Source organism: Carcharodon carcharias, chromosome 7, assembly GCF_017639515.1.
Source record: "Carcharodon carcharias isolate sCarCar2 chromosome 7, sCarCar2.pri, whole genome shotgun sequence".
In the NCBI taxonomy this organism is placed as follows: Eukaryota; Metazoa; Chordata; class Chondrichthyes; order Lamniformes; family Lamnidae; genus Carcharodon; species Carcharodon carcharias.
In genome coordinates this window covers 64087440-64113449 of record NC_054473.1, presented here as the reverse complement: position 1 = coordinate 64113449, position 26010 = coordinate 64087440, and the positions used below count along the sequence as shown (strand labels likewise).

The 26010-nt window shown below is 41.3% G+C and overlaps 1 protein-coding gene across 9 annotated transcripts in view; it reads left to right on the top strand.

Moving 5' to 3' along the window:
* The first annotated feature begins 602 nt into the window (after window positions 1–602).
* The window catches only part of chl1b (cell adhesion molecule L1-like b), a 727052-nt gene continuing 701644 nt past the window's right edge, over window positions 603–26010 (top strand). For all 9 annotated transcript variants that reach the window (XM_041191219.1, XM_041191221.1, XM_041191227.1 and 6 more), the window contains exon 1: window positions 603–650. The gene's annotated coding sequence lies outside the window, so the exon portion shown is untranslated. The remainder of the gene's footprint in view (window positions 651–26010) is intronic.

Here is a 26010-nt window from a genome sequence, read left to right as displayed (position 1 = left end):
ACAGTAAAAATGCTTCTCATCCTAATGCTCTTCCTGAAATCAGTGAAGACATTTGATTGAGTGGAATGGGAATTCCTTTCAGTTGTACTGTGGGAAGTGGCGTCTAACCGCATACCTAAAAAGGAAATATGTTACATTTGGAAACTTTTACACTGACACCTGTTGTTTTCTGCCATTGAACTTCATTCGGTTAAATTCCAGGGCAAAAAATTGTCCTAAGTCTGACCCTTCTTCAGCTTTCATGAGGTCCAGTGTTGGCAATGTTGCCTCATAATTTCAGGCTCAAGGTATTTTCCAACTGTTGAATGATGTTAAATAATTCACTGCTATCACTCAAATCTTTTAAACAGTTCTTTGCCTCAAAGTACTTAAATAATGCATTATCAAAAGACATTAGTGTGTTGTAGGTTGTTCTTCTGATCCAATATTATTGCACTTTAATATACCAAGCAGCTGGTATACTTAAAGGATGATTTGGTGTATGGCATATATTATCTGAAAATGAAACTTATGTTTGATTTTGATGTTTTCCTTCAAAATTGTTTTTTATGCATGTCTATTTTATTAATTATTTCACTTGCACTTATATCTTTCTGTATTTCAGTGAAATAAGTGAAACTTGAGTCAATTTGGCCAGAAGCATCATTAAGGTAAATTATTTAATCTCCATTCTTAGTAGCCAGGAACAAAATTTTGACATAAATGTTTTATTTGCAAGTGTGGCCCATACAGTTTTTGAAATATTTGGCAAAATTGTATGTTAACATTGCTATTAGAAGATGGCTACTTCCCTTATGTGGAATAAATTCGAAAGCAATTCTTGTTTCTTTTGAACTGCCTGTGCAGACTAAGCTCTTTTATATTTCATGGAATGCATTTTTATGTTGCAAGAAATGCTGCCTAGGAGCTTAAACTATAATACTTAACATTGTGACAACAGGAAGCATGTATTATTACATTTTGTTTCAAAAATAATCCTGATTTCCTCTTGTGTACCTGCAATAGAAAAATAGAAGCTTTTGATGCAAACACTAAATGCAAGTGCAATTTTATTAAAGGAATGTTTTCATTAACACTTACCTCCAACCCAACAACTGCAAATACAGAGTAACAGAAAGAGTAGAAAGAGAACGGAAAGGATAATGTAGTAGATGTAACACATTTAGATCTTCAAATTGCCTTTGATAAGGCACTGCATAGTGGACTCATGACCAAAATCAGAGAATGAGGAGGTAGGGACTAGCTAGCAGAACGGATAGAAAGCTGGCTATAAAACAGAAAACAGAGCAGAGGTTAAGATAAACTATTCAGACTGGCAAGTGGCGGGAAGTGGTGATCTACAAGGATTGGCCTGGAACTACTGTTCACAATTTTCATTAACAATTTGGAATCAAACATCAGAAGTGCATGTTCAAAATTTGTGACAAAACCAAATTGGAACGGTTTGATTAACAAAAAGGAAGTAGATGAATATCCAGGCTACGCACTGTTGTTGATTAATGTAATGAGAGCCAGAAAGAATTGGACCTGCCATATTACAAATGTGACTTTACTTTTCAGAAGGTGTGATGTGACAACACCTTTTATATCCTCACTGGGAAAATAGGCTATTTCTCCTCTCGTGTCAGAGAAGTTGCAAAATAATGTAAAATGTTGCTTAGTCCACTTATTTGAACACTTCAGCTGTATATAAATGCAACTAGCTTCACCAAGGATTGATGATTTATAACATCTGTTGTTGCAGATTTTACATTGCACATGACCCACACTTGTACTGCTGGTTCCCACAGCCAGCTGCAATCAAGATGTAAATCTGAAGAGACCCACTGAATGGCAACTGAAAACACCTGCCAGTCTTAGTGAATCCTGCCAGTTTTATATTCAGTTTGCAGCTGTTTACACAAGGGCCACTGTTAAGAATTGGCAGCCCTAGTGTAGGTCTTTGCAGTGCAAAATCAGCTGAGAAGTATTAATTTTCTGGCTACAAATTCTTTATTGGCTGGATGTGCCTGTAAGTTTACTTACACAGAAGGAAGTTAGATAAGTAAATGAGAGAGACTTGTTGGTTGGGTGAGGTGAAATCAATAGAGTAGGAGGAGGCTGAATTGGGTGGATTATCAACATCAGCGCAGACCTTGGCTGAATGGTGTTTCAGTGCTACATACTCTATGTAATACTTGTTTGTGTTTTAGATGTACAAGAACCTCATGGTCTCATAATTAATTTATTTCATTCCTGTAACAGGTTGCCTCTGGAGATGTAAGTGGTCAGAAATTAGTGTGCAATATTTGAGATGTGAAACTCAGTGGAGGCTGTAATTAAAATTTGCTACCAGCACATCGGGGAACTAGATCAGTTGCCTTTCTGGTTCTGTAAACAAATTGTGGACTGCACCAGAAATATTGTGCAAAACATTTATGACCAGAATAAGACTGATTATTATGTGGCTGTTCTCATATAATGGGAGTATTAATGACCATTGTCTTTCCTGCTCCCGTAATCGTTTTAGTGGTTGCTGCAAATGAGTAAATGGCCATTCAACCAGCACCATACGCAACTGCCATTCAATAACTTTTGTATGTTTATCAAGGACATATGAACATGCATACAAATTAGGAGCGGGAGTAGGTCATTTGGCCCCTCGAGCCTGCTTCACCACTTGATAAGATCATGCCTGATCTGATTGTGGCCTCAACTCTGCTTTCCTGTCTACTCCCTTTGATCCCCTTGTCAATCAGGAAACTATCTAACTCAGCTTTAAAAATGTTCAATGACACTGCCTCCTCTGCTTTCTTGGAAGAGAATTCCACAGACAACTAATCCTCCGAAAGAAAAACATTCTCCTCATCTCTGCCTTAAATGGGAAAACCCTTATTTTTAAACTGTGTCCCCTAGTTCTGGTCTCTCCCACAAGGGGAAACCTCCTCTCAGCATCCACTCTGTCAATTCCCCTTAGGATCTTATATGTTTCAGTCAGATCACCTCTCAATTTCTAAACTCCAATGGATACGGGCCCAACCTGTCCAACCTTTCCTCTTAAGATAACCTCTTCATCCCAGGCATCAGTTGAGTGAACCTTCTCTGAACTGCCTCTGATGCAATTATATCCTTTCTTAAGTAAAGAGAAGAAAACTACACAACACTCAGATGTGGCCTCACCAACGTCCTATATAACTGTAGCAAATCTTCCCTACTTTTATATTCCATTCTCCTTGCAATAGTCGCCAACATTCCACTTGCCTTCCATATTACTTACTGTACCTGCACACAAATTTTTTGTGATTTGTGTACCAGTTCACACCGATCCCTCTGTACTGCAGAGTTCTGCAAAATTTCTTCATTTAAATAATATACTACTTTCCTATTCTTCCTGCCAAAGTGGACAAGTTTAATTTTCCCACATTATACTCCATCTTCTAAATTTTTGCCCACTCACTAAATCTATCTATATCGCTTTGCAAACTCCTTGGGTGGAATCTTGTTGACGAATCGGGGGTTTCACCAGCCGGCTGGAGAGCTGGTGAGAGACCTGCATTGCCTCTTTTTGGCAAGGCCCACCGAACCACAAGCTTATCAGACCGTGGCAAGGCCAGCGGTGGGCCTTCCCCTGGAATCAAGACCCTGGGGATGGATGCCTTGCCTACCAAGAGCTGCCAACCAATCAGAGGCTGGCAGCTCTTATACATAGCAGTGCCACAGGGGAGGGCAGGAAAAATACCTACTAGAGTCCCAGGATCATGGAGTGACCCAGGTCACAGGCATGTAATGTGGGGAGGGGGAAGGGTTTGCAGGATTGGGGTCAAGGAGACAGGGGTGTAGTTGGGTCGGCAGCAAGGGGAAAGAGGGGGTGGCTCTCAGCAGCCCCCCGCTGTCCCCAGTGTCAAGCCCCTTGATCTGGTGCAGGTGACAAGCTGGTTGCACAGTTTTATCTATCGTGCATGCTACATGTTGGCATACCTGCCACCACTAGGTTAATACCAGTGGTGGTGGGATAAGGCCCATAACTGGTCATTAATTGGCCAGTTAAGGACCTCAATAGGCAGCGGGCTGGGAAGATCGACCATGGGTGTTCCCGCCAATCATTTAATTCTGGTGGAGGCAGGAAGGTGGCGGTGTTCTGGTATGCCACCATTCCACCTAATTACATGCACTTTCCGCCTCCAAGCTCACTGCCAGAGAGTAGAAGGTTCTGCTCCTTATGTCCTTTTCACAACTTACTCTCCTGCCTATCTTTGTGTCATCAGCAAATTTTGCAACCATACATTCGGCTCCTTCATCCAAGTCATTAATATAGCTTGTAAATAGTTGAGGCCCCAGCATTGAACCCTGAGGTATCCTACCAGTTACAACTTGCCAATCGGAAAATTACCCATTTATTGCTACTCTCCACTTCCTTTTAGCTAACCAATTCTTTATGTATGCTAATATGTTACCCCCCTACACCAAGAGCTCTTATTTTGTGTGGTTACCTTTGATGTAGCATCTTATCAGAAGCTTTTTGGAAATCTAAGTACATTAGATACAGATTCCCCTTTGTCCACATTGCATGTTACTTTCTCGAAGAACTCTAATAAATGAATCAAACGTAATTTCCCAGTTTGCTGCTTTCTGTCTCCCTCCTTTTTTGAATAGATGAGTTACATTCACTATTTTCCAATCTGATTGGACCTTTCCAGACTCTAGGGAATTTTGGAAAATTACCTATTATCCCTGTAGCCACTTCTTTTAATGCTTTGGGATAAAGTCCATCAGGACCTGGGGATTTGACAGCTTTTTAGTTCTAATAGTTTTCTCAGTACCCTTTCCCTGGTGATTGTAATTGTTTTCAGTTCGTCCCTCTCTTTCACCTCTAGATTTACAAATATTTCTGGGATGTTATTTGTGTCCTTTATGGTGAAGACAGATGCAAAATATCTGTTCAGTGCATCCATCATTTCTTTATTTTCCATTATTAATTTCACAGATTTTGCAGAGGACCAACATTCACTTTAGTTACTCTCCTTTTTAAACACTTGTAGAAACTCTTACTATCTGCTTTTATATTTTTAGCCAGTTTTCTCTCGTACTCTGATTTCTCCTTCATTGTTTTTTTAGTCATGCTTTGTTGCTTTTTAAATTCTGCCCAACCTGCTGACCTACCACCAATTTTCACAGAATTGTACACATTTTCTTTCAATTTGATACAATTTTTAACTTCCTTAGTTAGCCACAGATGGTGCATCCTCCTTCTAGAATCTTCTCCTAGGTTTCCTTTGCCAATTTTATTTGTTTAATCTATATGTAGACTAAAATTGCGCATGATTATTGCAGTACCTTTCTTACAAGTCCCCATTATTTCTTCCTGTATACCTTATCCTATAGTGTAGTTACCGAAAGGGAACCTATAACTACTCTGACAAGTAACATCTTACCTTTGTTATTTCTTCTGTCTACCCAAACTGATTGTACATCTTGATCTTTAGTACTATTATACTAATGTTAAGTTTGATTGATTGAGCTACCACACCACCTTTTCCTAGCTTCCTGTCCTTCTGAAATGTTAAGTACCTTTAAGGTCCCAGTCTTGGTTAGCTTGCAGCCATGTCTCTGTAATGGCTATCATATCATACATATTTAGTTCTCTTTGAATGACAACTCATCCATTTTTTAATGGATGCTATGTGCATTCAGATACAGAGTTTCTAGTTCTGACATTTTACTGTTTTTGTAAACTCTGGCAAGTTTTTATGTTAATGGTAATAAATCGCCCTTATTCAAAAAGTAGGGGAGGCAGCAAGTAGGAAACTATAGACCAGTTAGTTTAACGTCTGTTGTTGGAAAATTGTTAGAATCCATTATTAAGGAAGTAGTAATGGGGCATTTGGAAAGTCAAAATGCAACCCATCAGAGTCAGCACGGTTTTATGAAGAGTAAATCGTGTTTGACTAATTTGCTAGAATTCTTTGAAGATGTGACAAGCAAAGTGGATAATGGGGATCCTGTAGATGTATATCTGGATTTCCAGAAGGCCTTTGATAAGGTGCCACACAAAAGATTAATGCACAAGATAAGATCACACGGAGTTAGGGGTAATATATTAGCTTGGATAGAGGATTGGCTAACCAACAGAAAGCAGAGAGTCGGGATAAGTGGATCTTTTTCTGGATGACAAGCTGTACCTAGTGGGGTGCCACAGGGTTCGGTCCTTGGGCCCCAACTATTTACAATCTATATTATTGACTTAGATTCAGGGATAGAAGGCACTGTAGCTAAGTTTGCAGATGACACCAAAATAGGTGGGAAAGTAAGTTGCAATGAAGAAATAAGAAATTTACAAATTGATATGGACAGGTTAGGTGAATGAGCCAAAATTTGGCAGATGGAGTTTAATGTGGATAAATGTGAGGTTATCCATTTTGGTTGGAAGAATCAAAAGGTGACTTATTATTTAAATGGAGAAAAACTTCAGAATGCTTCAGTGCAGAGGGATCTGGGTGTCCTCGTGCATGAATCGCTGAAAGCCAGAATGCAGGTACAGCAGGTAATAAGGAATGCAAACGGAATTTTGGCATTTATTGCTAAGGGAATAGAGTATAAAAATAGGGAAGTGTTGTTGCAATTATACAAGGCATTGGTGAAACCGCACCTGGAGTACTGTGCACAGTTTTGGTCCCCTTACTTGAAGAAGGATGTAGTTGCACTGGAGGCAGTTCAGAGGAGGTTCACTAGATTGATTCCAGAGATGCGGGGCTTGTCTTATGAGAAGAGATTGAGCAGTTTAGGCCTATGCTCGCTAGAATTTGGAAGGATGAGAGGAGATCTAATTGAGGTATATAAGATTCTAAAGGGGATAGACAAAGTAGACATGGAGCAGATGTTTCCCCTTGTAGGGCATTCTAGAATGAGAAGCCATAGTTTTAGGCTAAGGGGTGGTAGATTTAAATTAGAGATGAGGAGGAATTACTTTTCTCAAAGGGTCATGAAGCTGTGGAATTCACTACCTCAGAGTGTAGTGGATGCTGGGATGCTGAATAAATTTAAGGAGGAGATAGACAGATTTTTAATTAGTAATGCATTGAAAGGTTAAGGGGGGAGGGTGGGAAATTGGAGTTGGAGGCCGAAATGAGATCAGCCATGATCAAAATGAATGGTGGGGCAGGCTCAAGGGGCTGAATTCCCTACTCCGGCTCTTAGCCCTTATGCTCCTGCCATGTACTGATTATCTTTACCCTTATTGCGAACTTGCTCTCTTGCCTTGTCCTTTGCCTTTAATTCACCACATCCTCCCTCACATGATCCCTTCCCCCCAATTATTTAGTTTAAAGCCCTCGCTACTGCCTGAGTCATTAGATTCCCGAGAACACTGGTCCCAACACGGTTCAGGTGAAGATCATCCCAGTGCTACAGCTCCCTCTTTATCCAGTACTGGTGCCAATGCCCCATGAATTGAAACCCATTTTTTTCCACACCAATGTTTGAGCAATGTATTTAACTCCCTAATCTTATTTACCCTATGCCAATTTGCCCATGGTTTAAGTAATAATCCAGAGAGTATTACTTTTCAGGTTCTGTTTTTTGATTTAACCCCTAGCTGTTCATACTTCCCAAGCAAAACCTCTTTCCTAACCCTATCTATGTCATTGGCACCTATGTGGACCATGACAACTTGGATCCTCCCTCTCCTGCTGCAAGTTCCTCTGCAGCCCTGAGCAGATGACCTGAACCCTGGAACCGGGCAAGGAACACATCTTTTGGACTCTTGCCCTTGACTACAATGAACTGTATCTATTCCCGAATCTATACTATCCCCTATTACCACTACATTCTGATTTATTCCGCCCACTTGAATAACTTGCTGTACCACACTGCCATGGTCATCCACCCTGCAGGCTTTCATTTTATAGAAACTGCATAATAAATACTGTTATGTCATCACTGTCTTTAGCTTGAAATGACCTCGGATTTAATTTGAAAATTATCTTAAAAGATGGGGCTCCAGCCATCAATACTTTGTTCAGTTCTTCATGGCCTAGTAAGTCTAACTGGCTGGAGCATGATCATTAACAAAATTACTTTTATTACAGGAGAAAAGTGGTTGTATGTTGTTTACACAACCAAACTTTGATAATCAATACAAAAATAATTTTGATCTTATACTAATAGACTTTGATTTACTGTAGCACATTAGATCGATTAGTAACTGAGCTATTGGTGCTTTTGGCAGAGATGTACCTAATAGATTTATTAACAGAGTGGTATAGTAAAGCTGCTAGTTACCACGGGAAGATTGATATCGATCCCACTTTTGTCAGTAGATAATAGTACATCCATAATCAAGTTTGCAACTTTAAAAAAAAAGCACTCTAGACTGCTCAGTTTAAATTCATTATTTAGGCTTTCTAATTTAACTTTTAAGTTGATGGTTTCTTTGTCTCTTAGTAAGAACATAATTAATAACAAATATGAGGACATTGTTGCTCATATGTTAACCAGTGTCTTTGGTTGTGTTGATATTGTTTTAAGTACACATGACATGCATTTTAAGAAACCATCATTATGAATAACACTGTTTATTGTAAAGTCATTTGAGACCGTATTAATGCAAAAGCTTGGAAGTTATATTATGTACCACTATTGTATAAATGATAGTATCAAATTTCTCTTGTAAACTATTTAATCTAATTTATTTGAATGAGATTAGTGACTCAGGGAAGGGATTTAGGGCCAGTTAGATTTTTATATAGTATTTCACATTATATTCCCATGCCCTAATGATTAAGTCCAGTCTCCTGTAAACAGACACAATCTTAGTCATCAGTCAACCTGATGTAATCTACAACAAAGTGACTCTATGAAAGTTAGCTAAACATGATGTGAGGCTCCATCACTCTGAAGAAGGCAGCAAAGGTCGTGATGTGCAATTAACCTGCGCCCATTGCTTCTGATGCAGGCACCATGTGTTGCCTGTTAACATCAATGATTGTAGTGTGCAGGGGTGTGGGGGGGAGCTGTGGTGGAGAGGAGGAGAGAGGAGAACTGTCATCTACCTGTAGGTATCCTTGTGGCCCTTCAGGCTAACTTTGGGAAGTCAGTGGGATCAGTTGGCCACTGTGGGCAATGTCACCACTCAAGCATCAAGGACCTGGATGCAGTACAGCAAGAAGTTCAGTGATCTCAGGTGAGTTCATGGTCAAGATCAGTGAACTTGTCTTCAGATGTCATAGCCCACCAGCCGCATTACTCGCCTCAAACTGCTGAATGTACCACAACCCATTACTCACTTAACAATCTCTATCAATCATGCCTCATACCTAACATTCATAGTTCACCTAACCCTCGCACATTTCGCACTGCTGAAGGCCTCATATCCACATTTTACAGCTTTCACATACTATCCACTAGTTAACCATAACAACCATATTACTCAAACACATTGTACCACACTCATGGACACTCCTCTCTCTCTTGCAGGTTAAAGTGATACAAACCACAGGCAGTAGCACCTAACTAGCAGGGGACAGACACAGTTGCATGTCACTACCCTCTTGAAGGAGATAGTGATCACCATCATTGGAGCAGTTGTGACTGAGACCATGGCCAGCAGCAAGGCTATAACTATCAAAGAGGACGGTATCCTCATACTTAATTCTCTTCATGTGCCCCCCCAATCCCAAAACTTCTTCTGAAATACACGCTGCAGATGTTGTAAGGGTGCATCTCTTGTTTACACCCCCCATGACCTTCGCCATCACCACAACTCTACCCTGTGCCCTTCTCTGCTGGTGGTGAGATACCAGCATGAGTGACCTATGATGAGAGTAGGAGAGTAGGGGGCAGGGGAAGGATAGCACAGGTGCCAGCTTGCTGGAGGCCAAGGTAGCCCATGACTTCTGTTCTGGAGGACACGGATGTGGACTTTAATGGGGTGACCTATGGTAGAAAGCTGGTTGGTATGTCCAGTGAAATGCTTGGTGCACCAACAGGCCTGCCAGAAAGCATACAATCAATGTCAAAGTGCATGGAGGAGTCCAGCACCAAGTTGGCACATGGCATTGTGCAGAGTTTGGATCCATTCTTTGCAATGCAGAAGTGGTAGCTAATTTTATTAGCATGCTTGCTGATCAACCATGATGAAGCATCTGGTGGTTGATGACTCAGCTCCATTGCAGCACAAACCACCCAACATGTGGGTGCTGCTGTAGAAGCTCAGCCTCAAACCTGTCCACCATTACTCTCAGGATTATTGAAGTGCTGCTCTGGAAGAGTGGCAGTGGCTTTGTGAACTTTGAACCTCTCAGGATGATGGCGTTCATCCAGCCAGCACTGCCACTCCTTCAGTGCCCTTGCTGCTACCTGTCAGCCATCAAGCCCAGAGTGCTGCGACCTATGCCAAGGCGGTGCAGTCCAAAGCAGGGTCTTCTAGGACCAGAGCTGTATGAGGTCATCCTGTAAGGCATCTGCAGTCTCCGCCAATGAAAGTCAGCAACCTTCTCCTCGCCATTCTGCAACTACTGGGGTAGCACTGCTTGGGAGCAGTCAGCAGAGGCATGCCTCAGGGAATGCACAAAGATGATTAGTTAATGATAGCATACAACATGGCGGGGTATGATTTATAAATTTGGTTTTGGAATTGTTATTTTGTGGTGGCTTTTATTTTTGCCTTGTGGTCAAGCAGACACTGTGATGGTCAGTAGCACAGCAAAGGTATGTTGTGAGACAGTTGATGCATGAGGAATTGGACTTGCAATTACTAGTATCACAAATGGATGAGTGGATCACAGACAGCCTGGCCGGAAAGAGTCTTTTTTTGCCTCCTCCCTTCCTCCACTGCCTTGTCCTTTCCATCACCTTCTATTCCTCCTCCATCTCCTCAGCTGGTCACCTTATAGCTGGTGGCAAGGGCTGTGTCCTCATGATGACATGGTTTTGCAGCATACAGCAGAACACCACAAGCCCTCACATGCTTTGTTACAGGGCTTCTCCAGAGCAGCCACAGCAGAAGGGTTGTTTATGTACTTAAGCACATTTTTTGTGACAGCATGGTTTTCATTTTGTGTGTTGCCCACAGGTGTATGTTGTATACCAGACTCATTAGCCACATCTTCAAAGGATAGCCCTTGTCACCCTGTAGCCACCCTCTTGGTTCTCCTAGTGGTTCAAATGCATATGGCATTTTGGCTGCTATAGAATGAAGGCAGTATGCCCACTACGAGGATACTGACCATTGACTGCATAAGATATAGCACACACCAGCTGGTCACTGAGAAATTAAAATGCTTTTTGGTTGCAGTACACCTTGTGTGTTGACTTATGCAAGTTGCTTTGCAAGCACCGTGCAGTCAACGACACCCTGCAACATTGGAAACCGTGCAATCTTTGTGAAGAAAGAAAGAACAAAATGTATTTGATTTTCTTATGATTTAGAGACTCAGTGGCTTTCTTAACGCAACGATGGATGGTAAACTATAAGAGATGTTGCAAATATCATCGGTTGTAGCCTGGAAGGAGCCAAACATGCAAAGGTTCATGATCATACTCACCCTAACAGTCACAATGGTCTTACCCTGCTCTGAGGCTGCTGAGACACCTGGCACATCACTTGCTGAAGTTCAGGTAGGAGAATTGCTCCATGAAAACTATGGCAGATATTGTCTCCTGGAGAAAGCCTTCCTGCCCTTCATCCTCTCCCACTTCCAGCAGCTTGTCTTGCTCTGTGTTGCCTCTGTTCATTCATGCAATAGTCCAAGGGTGATTTGTACTGTTGCACCCATGCAAGCAAATGGCTCATTCAGACTCCTTGAAGTAAAAAAAACTTCACGTGCTACCCCACTCCCTAGAGACATCAGCAACTTTAAGCAACTCTGGAAACCACAAAATATTTCTACAATTTCAGCAAAAGCCAGCTGGGAAATAAATTAGCACTGATTTGAAAGTAGCTGATGATGGCTTCAAATATGGCTAATGGTGGGGGTGGGGTGGGGGGATTTCCTTCCTCTGCTGAATGTATGCACAGCAGTTTGAGATGAAGACTGTACATTAGCTGGAGCATTGGGCTCCAAATACACAGCACTGGCATTGAATCAGCATTACAGGTTGATTGACATCACGATCTGTCTGCTCGGCATACATTGGATGCTGGCTGTGCCTGCACTCGTGTCCTCACCAAAATGGTAACTCCAGAAGTGCATGTGCAAATGAACATCATTCTGATGCTAAAATGAAACTCACAATGCCAAAAAAATTGGGCACTAAAGAGCCTATTTCCACGACGGCAGTTTTCTTGATATGAAATAGAAGTCCATTTTATTTTTATTGACAAAAAGTTCATATTCAGTATTAGTCCAATCCTGAAGAGTTATGTGGAGGCTGTATAAATTACACTTGTGTAAAGTTATGCACAACCTGATGGAAATGCATGATTGTAGAAATTTTAACCTTAATGTTATGATTCTGCTGTACTAATAAATTGACATTGATAACAGTAATGAAGAGTTTGCAGTCAACATCACTCAATTTATACTATGTGCTTTGGATGAGAGCGCTAGTCTCAGCTGGCTACTTTTGTGCATCTGTTATCGTAAAATGTTTAAGAAGAAATTGGTTTTGGACTTTGAAGTGCCATTGCAGGCCTTTGAGGTCCTTGGGCACTTTGAAATCTGACTTTGCATTATAGTACAGTTATATTCCATGTGTCATGGGATGTGAAGGAATTTCACTACGCACTGGAGTTCAGTTGGGATCAGTTATAGGGTCACATTTGCATCATTGCAGAGTTGAAATTGTTTTGTAGCAATGTAATTGTGATTGTCCCATCAAACTCCTAGATTGCTAACAGTTTTAAGGAAACTCCTATTTTGCTGGAGTGACAGTTTTTGTTTTCAATTCACACACTGATGATGCTGAAACAGTTTATGGAGGTATGTATTAATTAAAAGGAATACAGTTACATTGGAACAATTAAACCAGTAATTTATGGATGAAAACAACAAAGAATTGCATTTATATAGTGGCTTTAATAACGTCAAAATATCCCAGATTGAAATAGGACCAATAAAATACTTTGAAATGTAGACACTGTTGTAATTTAAGAAACATAGCAGCCAAAGTGCTTCCACCAAGTTCCTACAAGTAGCAATCTGATAATAACCAGGTAATTTTTTACTTTTCCATTATTTACTTTAGTCTCTCACTCATGTTGGCTAAGGGATAAATGTAGGTCAAAACATTGGGGACAACTCCTTTCCTCTTCTTCAAAATAGTGTCTTGGGATTTTTATGCTCACTCCTGAGTTTAACATATTGCCTGAAAAATGTTGCCTCCAACAGCGCTGTACGCCTTCAGTACTGCACTGGAGTGCTATGTGCTATAATCTCTGAAATTTAAACCCAGAACTTTCTGACACAGAAGCAAGGTTGTTACCATTGAGTCAAGGCTGAAGTCATAGGCGTAAAAAAATTTCTGCATAAAAGGAATGGACAAAATTGGTTATCCATTTGAAGGAAATGGTTGTTAAGAATTCTAATTAATTTTATTATTTTTACTTTCCTGTCTCGTTCTGTATCTTTTGAAAGAATTACATTGCATAGGCAGTGCCAAGATGAAGGAAAATAATTTTGGTAGATTTAGTCAGCTCAACAATTATACAAGGGAGCTGAATCTTCACTGGTAATGATAGTGGAGTTTCTGCTTTGGGCGCAACCTGCACTGGTTTTTCTGAAGTGCAGTTATGATTCAGGTTTCCCCCAAGTTAATTTGCATAATCACACATTTAAACTCTTCCACGGACCAATGCAATTTTAATAGAACATAATAGAACATAATTTTAATAGAACATAAATGTTTTTCTCTTGTGTCAAAATATATTCATTGATGCAATTTTATTAAAACGTCTGAAAGTGGTCTTATCACAGAATGAACATTTTTAATCAGAATGTCTAGTTTATCATTTGTTAGTAACTTGATTTTCTATTTCTGTAAATGACTTCAAAAAAACACTATCTTGAATCATTTACCTGTTTCAGTAGTGCACATTGGTCACTTTCACAGTAAGGTAAAAATTTTGATATTGAAAAGCATTTATAACATACCTACCCATGCCTGTGTGCTGTCATTGAAGACCCTCCTTGAATGGCCACAGATGTGCAAAATCAGCAGAAACATGCCACACCCATTATTTCGGTCTGGCGGGGGATGACCAGTTTTGTGGATGGGACCATCTTCTAGCATGATGTTTTCAAACCAGTGTCTAAGATTATGAAAATTCAATTTTTACTCAGCTGAATCTGCGCTTGAAATTCTTTGGTATTTTATGCCAATTTGGCTGGTTTCAGATGAATTACCAATGGATGCTCTGGACCATGGTGAATAATTAAGGGTACCCCAGCAACCTTATCACTAAATTCAACTTCGTCCTACAAGTTGAACTGGAAGAAAGCTACCACAAAGATCTAGCAATTGCTTTGGGGGGAATTTCTCCTTTTCCCACGGTGTTTTAAATCTGGCATCAACCCAAGGGGATGTGTTGGCGTGCAGTAGCAGTGATGTCAGCAAGCATATTGGCAACTGATCAAGTAGATGTATGCACGTTCAGCAAACCAGAAAGTTAAAAACACTTAAAATCCTTCATGTTCAATTTACATTTTCATTTTGAGAAATAAATGTACTACGATAGAAACTAAAATAAAAATCAATCTTCTCTTTACAAAAAGGAAAAAATCTGTTTTGAAGAAATTTGATATTTAATAAATATAAAATTAGCTTTACAGAGCCAGAAAGGGATAATTATTTCGTTAGTATGCAGTTAAAACCTCTTTCTGGGTTTCTTTCCAATGAGGCTAACGGCATTAGAGTGAGTCAGTTCTTCATTACAATGGAACTAGTAGTCTGTGAGACATCTAGGACACCCTATGGAGGAGAATAGTCTCACTCACAGCACCTTCTGGATTTCCACATTATTCTGCGCATGTCTGAACTCCCAATGTTGCTGCCAGTTTCAGTGGCTTAATGAAGGCTAAAGCTGGCAGATTCACAGTCATTACAACAGCAAAATCCAGGTCATTATACTGAGCCTGCCATGACAAGAAAGGGACATTGAAAAATGCCTTTTAGTTTGAACTAACCACAGATAATTTGCCCCAGCTTGTTCTGAAAGCTCATTGTGTATGAACAATGATGCAAATTTTGATTTGCATACATTGCTGAACATTGATACTATCATGAAGTGATAAACTGGGACATGCTGTGACCAATATAGTCAAACAACTTCTTGAGTTCTCTGCCAGAAGGCAAGTCCTTGGTGATTATTTGCCTAACCATGACAAAGTGCCATGATTTTTTTTTACAATGGGTAGGGCGAGGAGGCAGGTCCCGAGTCTACCTCAGCCAGAACTGGGATCAAACCCAAATGGTGTTAGCATTAATCTGATCCACAAGGTAGCCATTTAAGCAACTGAGCTAACCGGCCCCCCATAGTCAGGTTATACAGATTATATTCACTCCACCATCATTTATTAACATAAGGATTCTGACTTGCATTAGCTAGGATTAAAAGGAGGTTCCATATATGAATTATGAAGCCTAAGAATTTTCTGCCTTATTACTGGTGATGATAGAATTTCTTTTAAATTTAAAACCAATGTCATTAGTGAAAACTCCTAAGTATATTTTTCACTAAAAGCATTGATCATAAATTTATAAAATTCAAAACATTGCCAGTAATAAGGCAGGAGCTGACATTCTTCAAGAACATCAATATCTTAATTAACATTAGAAGCTCACAAGACCTAAATTAAGCCCATTTAAAAGGATGTCAAGACGACCACTGTCATTATCCAACCAGTCCCGAATTGTATAGTCTCGAGCACTCAAACACTAAAGAGTATTCAGACTCACTTTAGCTCTGAACTCTCTTCTCTCTTTGTGGAGCAGGTTTGCCCACTCTCAGTGCAGGTCCCAGGAAGCCCCCAGAAGGTTAGAACAGTCTACTGTCCATGAGATAACCATGATGCCTTCAGTGGAAATGGCACAAGAGAGTGATCAGCAGCCCAAGAAGCCTTTACCACACCAACAACAACAATGGTACAGATGGTCGACAAAGCATCCACCCGCACACACTGCAGCTTCCAGTCAGCATGCCATGACCACAAGGGATGTAGAAACCTGGTAGCAGTCTCCCAGCATGGTCAGCAAAAACAGAGATGAACGTCACACTAAACCTCCTTCTTGCCACAAGAACACTGTTCCTCAGCATCAGAGGGTATCGAGATGGCCTACACGTTGAAAGAAGATAAAAAAGAAGTGGCACAGAGACAAGCACAATGTTTGTCCACCCTGCAAAAAACAATTAAGTAGCAACCACTGATCAATGCAACAGCTGAACCGACCAAATGCGGTTCAGCATGAAGCAATGGAAGTAAAGAATGGGAGTATACCCAAATGCCAGCCAAATCTCTAACCCAACAGCAAGGACCAGAACATACAGAACCAAGCACTCCTCTGACAGAACAGTGAATGAGAGATGGAAGTGTTATAAGGTCTCCAGGCTGCTTCAACGTTAAATTCAAGGACTTAAAGGGGGGAAATGAGCTAGTGAGAATATTGTCATAATACTAAATCAATAATAGCAATACTGTAGTAACAACAATGAAAATGCATGAGACTGATAACAGTGTAAGACATGAAGTAAACTTATGTAATTCAATATACATTGGATAAAGACTTTGGGGGAGGTGTAGTTTAAGGTTCTGTCACATACAGGGTTAACGTGGGACTGAGTACATACAGTGGTGTAAGAAGGCACATGTCCCAGATTGAGAGGTCAGTGTGGTGTTGAGCAGAGACAGATGAAGCATGGAGATAGCTCCCAGCTTGTACTCTTTACTGTACATGTCTAATAGTTCTACACATTAATTATGACATAGGGTAGAATTTTACACTGCGGGGTGGGTGTGCCCCCGACCCAACTGAACAGAAATAGCGTGAGATGTTGTCTGGCAAGTGTCCCGATGTCATCCCACCTGCAAGCAATCTTCAGGTTGGCGGGTGTGTGCAGGTGCTGGAGCCCTGCTCAACAATTAAAGGGCTGGTTAAGGCCATTAAAAAGGCAATGGTTTGTGATTTTACATTGCCCACAGGATTGCATGCTCATCGTTTGGGCAAAACGGACAGGCAGACAGTTCACTTTTAATGAAACCTCATCCAAAGCTGGGATAAAAAGAGTTAGCAGCATTGCCATTGTGAGTGGTGAGGAGCTTACAAGAATGCTTCCAGGGATGAGAAGCTTTAGCTATGAGAATAGATTGGAGAGGCTGGGACTGTTCTCCTTGGAGAGAAGAAGGCTAAGAGGAGATTTGATAGAGATGTTCAAAATCATGAGGGGTCTGGACAGAGTAGATAGGGAGAAGCTATTCCCATTCATAAAATGATCGAGAATGAGAGGACGCAGATTTAAAGTGATTTGCAAAAGAAGCAAATGTGACATGAGGAAAAACTTTTCCACACAATGAGTGGTTCGGGTCTGGAATGCACTGCCTGGAAGTGTGGCGGAGGCCAGTTCAATCGAGGCATTCAAGAGGGAATTAGAGGATTATTTGAATGGAAACAATGTGCAGTGGTACTAGGTCATAATGCTCATTTGGAGAGCCAGTACAGGCCTGATGAGCCGAATGGCCTTCTGTGTCATTACAATTCTGTGATTCTGTGGTCATTGACAGTTGGCACTCAGACTCCAACAACCCTGAGTTCCCCGGGGGGATGGCCAGACTTTAACACATCAACACACTGACCCAGGCCAACACGATACTCACCCTTGCTGAGCACAGCAGGTGGTTGAACCTTTTGTGGTACTGCACCCATGTGCACCACACTGACCTTAGCTGCCACCTCCTCCCAGGTATTTTTGGGTCTGGCGCAGTGGCCTCCTCCTGCCATCCCAGGATACGAGAGTGTCCTAACTGACACCGACCTCCTCCACAAGGACCACAAAGCACTCATCTAAGAAACGGGGTGGGGGAGGCCAAGTGCCCACCTGACTTGCCCTCCTGCCTGATGTTTCCTGCTGCTGGTAAGGCTATTGTTCCAGTCTCTGGACCAACCCTACAGAATCTCCCCTGGCAGCCTTCCAAGGAGCTGCCTTTGCTGGTTTTAAAACGCCTGGGCGCCCGACAGACCCCCGCCTCCGCTGGCCCTTCCCAATCATTGGGAAGACGTGTTTCATGCTGGGCGGAGCTTAACTGGCCGTCCAGCGTGAAACCGCGTTTGCAACACGACCGCGGCCAAGAGCGGATTCCACTTCCGCTTCCGCCAACTTGATGCACATGCCAAGCATAAAATTCAGGCCATAGTTAACCAACTGAAGACTACGAAGATTTCTTCTAGAGACACTGTTTTGTAACTGGCACCCTCCCAACATGCGGTACATGTGTTCTACCTGGTAGCTCCGAGTGTTGCATCGAGTGAGGGGGTTTCTTCTTCTCCTCAAGGACTTCAGCTCCCTGCACCACTGCCTTACTAGGTGGCCATTCTTGGCTAAAGGCACAAGGGCCAGGCAGAGGTGAGCAAAGAGGGATAAAGCAAGAGGTGCATGTTATACCATCTGAAGATTGTGAGATAAGGGCGAAGTAGGAAATGAGAAGGTGGATGAAGCAGGAACGTTCTGTTATGTTTTCAACCCTGCTACAGGCCATGACCTCAATGACAAGCACTCCAATGATTTCCAACGGCATCGCCTCCATGGGCATGAGGATATCTGGCCTTACGTGTCACCTGTCAGTTAGGCACTGCTGTTCCTGATGTACACCCACCCACTGCAGCCAGAGTGCAGTCTCCTTTTACAGTTCGAGGTTGGCTTTAAGTAGTGCAGGCTAGCCTTGAGTGTTGGTAGCCTCACATAAACTTGGGCTCCCTGCTGAGGCATGTAGCCTTCCAACAGTTTGTGTGCTGCCTTCATCATTTTGAATGGGTGCATCACGATCCCTGCAACCAATTTTGGGGCTATCCAATTTAGTCCCCTTTGTTTTTATTTTCAGTCAGCTTGGAACTTGGGAAATTCATCATAATTATTTGTGTTTTAAGAAGAGAAGACCTTTGGTATTTTAGTGATGAAGTGGAATAAGGAATAATGGCTATTTAGGGTATATCCCTGTTTTTATCATTTGGATGCTAAGTACTCTGGAGGTCAAGGTTTAATTTATTCCGCTTGTTATGTGATTACCTTTTTGGCTTTTCTTAGTTACATTTCCTTTCACGATGTCTGCATGACAGCTACATTTGTCACATATTGCTGTTTAAATTTGCGCAGTACCAAGGGCACATTTTTGGCAGCAAATGTTAAAGTGTAGCAGTTTGGGCTTTCCTTTTCTTAAATTGGTATGACTTCAGTATGGCCCTAACGATACTTGAGTGATTCCGAGGGTAAGATTACCTACCTTGAAAATTTTTCATTTTTTGAATAATAGCAACCCACACATGCTAAAATTTCCAACCCTGCAGTCAGACCTTGTCGGGGTCACTAGTCTTGTTTTATGGTTAGGGACTAATTAATGAATGACATTTTGGGGTAGTGTAGATCAAAGAAAGATTGAGCTGTCACACATATCCCAGTCATTGTGGAAGCAGGGTTTACATGGCAAGTGCATCTGATGAAGAAGGGAAAACAGTGTCATGGCTGGAAAAGTTCCAATAGTGTGTGAGGAATACTGTAAGATGATATGATTTTTCTTGTGCTTCTTCTGCATCCATTAATCTTTCCAATACACCAAATTATCATGCAGTTTCTATCATGGTGAGCAGTGGACAGCTGCTTTATTCAATTCTTGTGGTTGTTCTAAGCAGGGTGATGGGATTCAAAGGGATTTGGATCAATTGAGTGAATAAACCAAGGAATGCCTGTTACATTGGAACAGGACTCTTGAACAGGAAATCTATGTATAATATATACATATGATGAAGAGATGTCCATTAGCAAAGCTGGAAAGAGGTTTAGAGGCAGATCAATGATCATGCTTTGCAAACATTCAGGCATTGTGATGCTGTTGTCAACAAAATTAATCATGCACTGGAACATATCCCAAGGATATTTGAATATGAATTGTAGCTATTTATTTTAATCTTGTATGGATCATTGATGTGTAATTTTGGCCACTTTATCTTCAAAGGGATATCGATGTATTGGGGAATGCTGTAAGTTATGGAAAGTGACTAGCACTAAACAAAACAAAATAAAGATTGAGAGCAGCTGTGATGCAATTTTTAAAAATGCTAAGAGGAAGAAACGTAGATTACTTCACTTGAATTGTGGGCACAGAAGTAGAAAACAAAAGAACATAGTTAACCTTAAACCAAAATCTGAGATTAGATGAAATGTTTCACCCTGCAAAGTTGTGAACATATGGTATAAAACTTAGAGATGAACAGAGAATAATTTGTTTAGGGATATTGTAGTAACGGTGGGTATAGCCTCTTCTGCTGTCCATCAGGGGTCACATGATGTTCTGTGGAGGCTCTGAGCAATGAGCCCTAAGGGTGGGCAGTCCGGCGGGGGGTGGGGGGGGCTTCCTGTTGAGAGTCCTGATCGAGCATGTTATACCTGAAAAGCTCTCTCTAATAAAGTTATTGATTTCTTGTTGAAACCTGTCCACTCTGCCAAATCAATACAGATACAATTAAGGTTGTAAGAAAAAGTGCAAGTAGAACATGGGTGTGAAAAATATTCATCTTCGCTCATACAAAACAACATCATAGACCATTTATGACATTAAAGTGGGAATGTCAGCAAAATATCTCCATTTGTTAATATTCATAGTTGTGGGCTTTAATGTTCAAGATTATTCCACCAGTGAAGCAGCGATGGTGAAAACAAACCATTCCAAACCTCCATTCCCAGGAAATTCTGTCAAGAGAAACCAGTGGAGTGAACAGTTTAAGTTTATCTGGAATCTGAAATGAAGGGCTTGTCAGGCCAAACAACCAGGGCTCATGGACAACTTGGTACATAAGCCATAATTTCAACATCCTAAAGAGGAAGTAGTCAAATGCCCTGTGTAGCATATTAGTTCCAATGCTTCTGGAACTACAGAGGTGTTACATTAGGGAGTACAACTGACCTATGACAACAGCTACTTATGTTTATAAACCACTTTTGATGTAATGAAACGTTGCAAGGCATTTCACAGGAGCATTACAAAACAAATATCACACCAAGCCACATAAGGAGATCATAGGTCAGATGACTAAATGCTTGGTCAAAGAGATGTGTTTTAAGACTGTCATAAAGGAGGCAAGTGAGCTAGAGAATCAGAGGTGTAGCGAGGGAATTCCAGAACTTCGGGCCTAGGCAACTTATGGCATGGATACCAGTCAGGAAGCAATTATGATTGGGAATGCGCATGAGGTCAGAATTAGAGGAACGCAGATATCTTGAAGGGTTGTGGGTCTGGAGGCAATTATAGAGATATTAATGGCCATGGAGGGATTTGAAAACAAGAATGAGAATTTTAAAATCAAGGTGTTGTTTGATTGGGAACCAATGTATGTCAGTGAGCACCATTATGATCTCTGTAGAGGACAATGAATTCCAAAAAGATATTTGAACTTTAGTGCCTGAAAATATCACGCAAGACTTCGAGTTTTTAAGACTCTTACTGTAATAAAAATACAAGCAGCATTGACTAACGCTATTTTTATCTGCAATTTATACTTCAAAATGTGGAAAAGATCCCCCATGTGATTTTTAAAACAGCTGACAATCCCACGCCATGATTATACTTTACTATGTCTCTTAAGTGCATACATTATTCTCCTGGAACCAGTCCAAAGCCAGTGCCAAGTTGGGCTGGTTAAAAATAGCACCTCAGTGCCCTGAGACTTTGTTCTAGTTGTTTTATTTTATATAAGGCTCTCCAGCCCTCATGCCTCTCACCTCCACACATATTCCCCATGCCCCATCAATGCCAATTCATGCCCTCACACCTCCCCCCCCCCCCCCCCCCCCCCCCCCACATGGCCTTTCATGTGCTCCATGCCAACCTATGCTCCTCCATCCACCCCTAATGGGTCCCATACCCTCCACACCAACTCATGGCACTTCCATGCCCATTCACGCTGTATACGTTCTGTACAGAACCAATGATCGCTATATTGTCAATAGTATGTGTGGAAAAGCTTCTGAAAGCAATTAATTCATTCATAACTTTCTTTAGAAACTGCTTTTACTACAGCTCTATAAAAATGTCAATCTACTAGACCTTTAAAGCATCAATAGCAGAAACAACAAACATTTGACACTTTAACTTGTGTAAATAAACATGGAGCAATTGAGAAAAATGATCTATGAGAAAAATATGTCAATCAAGCAATGCTTTCCCTTTGGTGCAGACTAATGGATGACTGGGCTTTCAGCCAAGCCTCATTATACATAGAGAAATAAAATAAAAAACACACTTCACATCAAAATCCTACCTAACACAAATCAATTTAAAAAGCATTATCTGAAATTCTGAAAATTCCTTTTAGTTCAGGACAAAATATTTTTTTAACTTCTCTCGGCTTATTATATGTAGGAAAAGTACATGGGAAAATGACATGGGACAGGATTTTCCCTTCATTGGGCGGGCATGGCAGGCGGGCCCAGGCATGGCTGCGAAACGGACCGCCGCCTGCGATTTCATGCTGGCTGGTCATTTAACAGCCAGTCAGCATAAAGCACACGCTGAGAACGTCAGTGCTGCTGGGGTGGGGGCGGGAGGAGTGCAAACACTAAAGTCTGCCCATGTGTGGGGGAGCGCACATTGAAAGCTCCCTGAAGGCACAGAGCTGCCTCAGGGAGCTGAAGAATTTTCTAATGAAAAATAAGGATTTTAAAAATAATGGAAACGTGTCCCCACATGTGACTCAGTCACATGAACAGAGACATATTAAAAAATGATGTTTAAAGTTTTTAATTAAAAAAAAATTACCTTTGGAAACCTCATCTCACCCATGGATGAGGTTTCCTAAAAAACACAAAAGCTGCTTGCCTATTCGCCTGCCCGCCAACCGTAAGGTTAGACCAGCAACAAAAAATACAAATCAGTTGCTAGTTGAATGGCCTTAAAAAGCCTCTTAATTGTTGGCAGGTGCACTGCTGACTCTCACGCAGACCGCCGACTGAAATATCGTGCAAGCATATGATGGCATTGGGGCGCTCGCCTGAATCATCGCGCACTATTTTACTCCTGATCAGGTCAGGTGTGTGCCTGCCTGCGGGACGTAAAATTCAACCCATGGGAAAATATGACATCTTTAACCTTGTGCTGATGTTCTTGGAGAATACCGGAGATTAATTTGTATAAGGAAAAAAATCAATATTATACAACAGAAAACAAAATTCCATCAAAAATACCAGTAATTTAGTCAGTTTTGTAGGGTTGGGGAGTTTTTCTGCATGACTGTTTGTTTATTTTTGTGTTTAGACTTCCAGACAACCAGTTAGTTGTTCATATTTTTGTCATTAACATCTTCATCTTTGTAATTTCTAGACTTTAAGCAAACATGAAATTTTAAGAATGTTCAGTGTGAAAGATAATTTAAGGATATTGCTAACATTTTACAATAATTGTGAATGATAGATGCTTGACACGTGCCTTAAGCTCATCATGCTAAAGAATAAAAAAATCACTTACTTTTTCTGTGACCCACTCTTCATTTATTGCAGTAATCTTTTTGCACTGGTACTATTGTGCTTTCACTAAAATTAAACATTCAAGTCAGGAAATTGAGCTATGAAAATAGATGAAGGCTGTTAGAAGGAACAGTGCTTTGTTAATAATTGACGACAATGTGTTCTGTAATCATTTTCTTAGATAAATATGCCAGAAGAATTTGTCCTCAGCAACAGGTGCATCTTTGAAAATGGATTTTGAGTAGCTGTGAGGTGGAATGGAAATGTTTGAGCTCCTTTCATTTCAAGTCTTTATTTTTCTCCTCTAAACAATAATTTGCATTCTTAATTTAGAAAATCCAAGCATACAAACGTCTAGTGAACTTTCAGCTCTGGGAACTGTGAGCTAACAATGATGCCAAGGCAGTTCTCCCTGTTCACATAATAAAATTGGAGCCCACTTGTGTATTAGCAGTGCTGCTCTCACACATTCACAGAAGATCGATGTTTGTCTATTCCTGGGAGGCCTGACTACTTGGACAGGAATCAAATGCTGATTGCAAATTGTGGACTCAAAAGCAGAAATTAAATCCAATGGGCTTTATATGTTTGCACGTTATTGCCAATTAAGAATTTATAGTGGTGGAATCAATTTTGAATTAAGAAAAGTAAGTGAAAGTGCATTAAGCAAGACACCACTGAAAAGGATAAAAGAGGTCATTTGAGAGTTGGTGGTTAGTCAAGACCAATTTATTTAATTCATTCTTGAAATTTGGGCACCTGTGGCAAGGCTGGCATTTATTGCCCATCCTTAGTTGTCCTTCTGAAAATTCTGGTTGGTCTGCTCCTTGAATGGCTGGCATCCATGTGGTGAAGATGCTCACACCCAGCTGCCGGAAGAGGAGTTCCAGAGCTTTGACCCAGTGATATATGCCTGGGTCAGGGTGCGTGACTTGGAGGTGATGTTCCTTGAACCTAACGCCCTTGCCTTTGAGGTGGTAGAGATTGCAGATTTTGAGATGCACTGTACAAGAATCCTTAGTGGCTTGCTGCAGTTTGGAGGAAATTATGGCATAGTGGTATGGTAGTATCACTGGACTAGTAATCCAGAGACCCAGAATAATGCTCCGGGTACCCAGATTCGAATCTCGCCAGGGCAGATGGTGGAATTTGAATTCAATAATAATCTGGAATTAAAAGTCTAATGATGACCATAAAACCATTGTCAATTGTTGTAAAAACCCATCTGGTTCACTAATGTCGTTTAGGGAAGGAAATCTGCTGTACTTACTTGGTCTGGCTTACATGTGGCTCCAGACCCACAGCAATGTGGTTGACTCTTAAGTGCCTCTGAATTGGCCTAATAAGCCACTCAGTTGTATCAAACCACTGCAAAGTCACAAAAAAGGAATCAAACCGGATGGATCAGCTGGTATCGACCTAGGCAGCAGAAATGACAACGGCAAACTCGGGAGTCCTCAACATCAACTTCGGACCCCATAAAATCTCATGGCATCAGGCCAAACATGGGCAAAGAAAGCTCCTGCTGATTTCCACGCACGGCCCTCCCTCAGTAGATGAATCAGTGCTCCTCTATGTTGAACACCACTTGGAGGAAGCACTGATGGTGGCAAGGGCGCATAATGTACTCTGGGTGGGGGACTTCAATGTCCATCATCAAGAGTGGCTCAGTAGCACCACTACTGACCGAGCTGGTGGAGTCCTGAAGAACATAGCTGCTGGACTAGGTCTGCCTCAGGTAGTGGGGGAAACAACAAGAGGGGAAAAAATACTTGACCTCATCCTTACCAACCTGCCTGCTGCAGATGTATCTGTCCATGACAGTATCAGGAGTGACCACTGCACAGTCGTTGTGGAAATGAAGTCCCGCCTTCACAGTGATACCCTCCAAATGGTGGTGCTACCACCGCGCTAAATGGGATAGATTTTGAACAGATCTAGCAACTCAAGACTGGGCATCCATGAGGCGCTGTGGGCCAACAGCAGCAGCAGGATTGTACTCAGCCACAATTTGTAACCTCATGGTCCAGCATATCCCTTATTGGACCATTACCATCAAACCAGGAGGTAAACCCTGGTTCAAAGAAGAATGCAGGAGGGCACGCCAGGAGCAGCACCAGGCATACTTAAAAATGAAGTGTCAACCTGGTGAAGCTATAACACAGGACTATTTGCATGCCAAACAGCATAAGCAGCAAGTGATCAACAGAGCTAAACAATCCCACAACCAATGGATCAAATCTAAGCTCTGCAGTCCTGTCACATTCAGTTGTAGATGGTTGTGGACAATTAAACAATTCACTGGAGGAGGAGGCTTCACAAATATCCCCATCCTCAATGATGGGGGAGTCCAGTACATCAGTACAAAAGAAAAG